This window comes from Temnothorax curvispinosus, unplaced genomic scaffold, assembly GCF_003070985.1.
Source record: "Temnothorax curvispinosus isolate PA1 unplaced genomic scaffold, ASM307098v1 QBEX01013321.1, whole genome shotgun sequence".
NCBI lineage: Eukaryota > Metazoa > Arthropoda > Insecta > Hymenoptera > Formicidae > Temnothorax > Temnothorax curvispinosus.
Genome location: NW_020223101.1, coordinates 55 through 4783, shown reverse-complemented (window position 1 = coordinate 4783; position 4729 = coordinate 55). Strand labels below are relative to the sequence as shown.

General features: G+C 36.2%; 1 long non-coding RNA gene across 1 annotated transcript; it reads left to right on the top strand.

Annotated features, from left to right (window-relative positions):
- The first annotated feature begins 3751 nt into the window (after positions 1-3751).
- LOC112463479 lies at positions 3752-4470 on the top strand. Its single transcript, XR_003041787.1, has 2 exons — positions 3752-4330; positions 4409-4470. It is a non-coding gene; the product is annotated as an uncharacterized LOC112463479 (long non-coding RNA).
- The last annotated feature ends 259 nt before the right edge of the window (positions 4471-4729 follow it).

Below are 4729 nucleotides of genomic sequence, written 5' to 3'. Positions count from 1 at the left end.
TTTACATTTTTTTCAATTATTACTAATTATTTTACAATCCCACCCTTCATTAGTACCTAAACTTTACTCCTGTAAAAGGATTTTGCGATCTATGAAGCCGTTTCAAAGAACGAGCTTTGAAAGATATGTGGTACAGATATCGCGTTAGACATTTTTACATTTTTTTCAATTATTACTAATAATTTTACAATCCCACCCTTCATTAGTACCTAATCTTTACTCCTGTAAAAGGATTTTGCGATCTGTGAAGCCGTTTCAAAGAACGAGCTTTGACAGATAAGGGCCCGATTCTCTATCTACAAACGTATGCCTAAACTCTGCTCTAACAGAAAAGCTGCAAGCTTATTGGCTAAAAACTGTGCGATAGCCAATCAGCAGCCTTTCTGTTAGAGCAGTGTTTGCGCATACGTTTCTCGTTAGAGAAGCGGGCCCATGTGGTACAGATATCTCGTTAGGCATTTTTACATTTTTTTCAATTATTACTAATTATTTTACAATCCCACCCTTTATTAGTACCTAAACTTTACTCCTGTAAAAGGATTTTGCGATCTATGAAGCCGTTTCAAAGAACGAGCTTTGAGAGATATGTCGTACAGATATGCCTCGTTAGACAAGGACATATATCTCTCGTATTATTCCTTTCTCTCTTATGTATGTAATTTGCATGCACCCATTTATTCCTCTCTCTCTCTTTCTCTCCCTCTCTCTCATCCCTGTCCCTCTCTCTCTCTTTCTCTTACAAGTACACTGGGTAGCTACTCTTAGTATGGTAAAATCAGGATTTTCTGGAAGAGTGGTGTTAGGATTTTAGGGTATATTTGAAGAAAGAAAAACGGTAATGTAATTTAGGACAAGAAACTCTATTTATTATAGTTCATATAATAAGTCTATATGAGTTATATATAAGGCCATTTTTTGACGCCGACGGCGGCGCGTACGGCGGCGCGTATGGGGGCGCGTATCAAATAATATTATGAGCACAAAAAAATATACACGAAGAATTTATTTTGAGAATCAGAAATATTAAAAAAACGCGACAAAGTTTTTTTCCCTCCGGATGAAATTCCAACGTGCGCTTCTAAGGTCAACGCGCATCCTTTGCTAAACGAATGAATTTATATACACGTTTTGCTGTCAGATTTTTATTGACGTGATACAGACGGGTGTACATCTGAGCCTCAATAAAGCGCGAGTTTAATCGTAAATCAATTATGCGAAAGATCTTTAGATCTTATATTCGTCAATAGAGTTATAAAATCCGCAAACAATGCAAAAATTTGCGCATAGTCCCTCGTGATCGAATATAAATGCATCGCGTCGCTTTGCTAATGATCGGATAAACACTTTCTCGAAAACGCAACAAAATATTTGCTCCACGAAATAAGCTCGCACAAATCGCATGTGACAAAACTGAAATTTAGCAATTATATGTAAAATCAAAAGCTATAAATTAGTTTGTTTTAAACAAAAGAAGTTGAGACACGTAGCGATAAAATTGAATGAATTCCCAACACGATAAAGATAAGTTTAATAATTTTCTTCTACGGTTTTCGTTTCCTTTTTAAGAAATAGAGATGTTAAAAAAAATCAATATAAAGTAACATGTAACAAAAGTTTCTCTTGGTGTAAATTTTCAAAAGAAGGAAAGCAAGTTTGAAAGAATAATATGATGAATCAACATTCTCTGAATACATATTAAAAACCATTTAATTTTTTCCCTACGCGTTGTGGAAAACATGACGGCTCCGTGTAATTGTTAATTACCGCGAGACATATGCTAACGAACCGTCGTAAGCAAATTCCTCGAAACGTTCGCTACAAGAGAAAACGAAAACAATTTTGGGACAAGAACGGAAGCGTTCGTTTGATCGTCATCGTCGTCATCGTCTTCGTTTCCGAAAAGATGTACGTACTCCACTAAGTAAGATAAATCATAATTATTCTTAAATCAGCATTCGCGGCATCCTAAAAGTCCCGCTGGATAAACACTAGATACTTGTAGCATCCGAGTTTGATTTAGTCGGGCAACGTGAATAACACAGTTTCACGTTTGCCCGTCTCTGTGAAAAAAAAACGCGACGATTACCTTTTTCCTTTCTTTTCAAGTCCTATGTATACTTGTAAACTTATAAATGTATAAAAACGATTAGACAGTAACAGAATACAATTTCTTTATGATTCTCGAAATAATCTTTTTGGATTTCTAAGCACAAGGAAAGACATCTCTTTTGCTTAAGTATTATTCGACAAATCATGCAATGATACCCTTCATGGAGTGCAGTAACGGCTGTCGCATACTGGCAATGGAAACGAAGACGAGGGCGAATAGAAAACGGATAAAAGATTGAAGCGCACTCGGAAGGGAAATGAAAGCACCGCGAGCTTCCTCTTCTCGACGGTCCTTCGACTTTATTCGCGAGGCAACGATACTTTACGCAAATATCCAGTATTCTGTATACAATCCATAATTAGCTAATCATCCGTCGACGAAACATATCGCTCGCGAACAGCCACTTCGGCGTAAACTGCACGTTATGCGCGTTCTCGCGTATCTCAATCACTATGACAAGCAAATATATATAAAAAAAAAACATTCTTTTTGAAACAGAAATTGAAATAAAAAAAGACATTTTTTGCGAGGTTGCTATTATATGCTTGAAAAATACATATGATATAAAGGCACAAAATAAAAAAAGTATGCAGAATTATTCTTATTGTTAGTACAAAGTAATCGGAGCATGATCCTGGAGACGTCCCATGTCCGTGATATCGTCATCGTGGACGGGGCCTGGGGCCCACAGAAAAAATAATAAAAATAATATGTATGTGCGTATGCATATGTATGTGCGATTGCGTATGCGTGTGCGTGTGTATGTATATCTATGTTGAATTGCATTACTAGTTTTATGTAATATTATTTACTTTCGACAGTAACAATAAAAAAAATAATATAATATATTTCATTTACATATGTATTTTTTCGTTTATATTTCCCAACATTTTATCAACGAAATAATAAATAGAGTTTCTTGTCCTAAATAACATTACCGTTTTTTTTCTTCAAATATACCCTAGAATCCTAACACCACACTTCGAAAAAATCCTGATTTTACCATACTAAGTGTACGCTACCCAGTGTACTAAGAGAGAGAGGGACAGGGATGGAGAGAGAAAGACAGAGAGAGAGAGAGAGAGAGAGAGAGAGAGAGAGAGAGAGAGAGAGAGAGAGAAAGAGGAATAAATGGGTGCATGCAAATTACATACATAGGAGAGAAAGGAATAATACGAGAGATATCTGTCCTTGTCTAACGAGGCATCTATACGACATATATCTGTCAAAGTTCGTTCTTTGAAACGGCTTTATAGATCGCAAAATTTTTTTACAGAAGTAAAGTATAGGTACTAATGAAGAGTTGTTCTTTCCATGTGCTCCCTAAGTTACATAACAGTTACAAACTGGTTTACTGGGATTATGTTATAATAATTAAGATTTTTATTCAGTTTTGTTATCTATACTGTTCATCAGCTGCCGCTACCCTCTACTCTGATGCTAAGACTGAGGTATATTTTTCTATATAAAGACAGAATAAAATTAGTTATATATAAATCAATACTATAAATTTAATATTTATTGCATTTGTTATAAAAATTATTATTTTACCCCATCAAGAATGGATAGATCCTTTGAAAGAGTTTTACATCATTCATTTACATTACAAGAAAAAAATTATTAGAGGTGCAAGAGATGCAGTAAATTGCCAAGTCTAATAAGTACCCGCGTCAATACATACTATGTATACTAATTCACATTCTCAATTATGCTACTGTTATTATTTGTCATCAGACAATTATAAACATACACATAATAATTAGATACATATTATATATATATATATACGCACATGTGTGCATAAGAATATATATAATTTATAAAAAGCGGGTGCTTATCAGCCTTGATACGTTACTGCCTTCTGCTACAGACGGCCAGAAAGCATTTTCAGGTTCAGGCCGTATTGCTAAAGAATCCAAGACGCGGCAACGCCGCGCGGCGTTGCCGCGTCTATAGCATATGTCTCTCTACCGTGCGTCCGTGTGAGCAATTCAGTGGTGTGTGTACATACGTGTACGGACATACACCACTTCATAGAATCTGAAATAAGTTGGTAACACTGAAACCGGAGTTTCGCGTTGTCACCACGCGAGGTCTCCAATATCAGTTCGGCCTTTGCTTTAGTTGACAGAGTTGACATTACCGACGTCGAGGAAGTTCGGCCTTAGCTTTAGCATCCCCTTAAATTGAGCGAACATTCACGAATCCTGATACCCACAAGTAATTTCTTACAATCTTTTTATGATCCTGATTATCTCATAATTTGTATTTTTGTACGTGTATTTTATGCTTTGATAGGAGGAACGTGAAAAAGAGCAAGAAAAGGAAAGAGCACTAGCGGCGAAGCAGACAGAAAAAAACAAACAGAAGAGACAGATTCAAGCTTTGTCTTTTAATCTGAACGAAGACGAAGATGAAGCTGAGATGTCTTCTGACGAAGACAATGCCGAAAAATCCCCGCAGTCAGAAAATGTGCAATCTGATGGCCCTGCGATTAAGAAGATTTAGAAAAATCCAGATGTAGATACATGTTTTTTGCCAGTAGGGAAAGGGACGAGGAGGAAAATAAACTTAGGGAAGAATTGAGACAAGAATGGGCTAGAAAGCAGAACGCGTTGA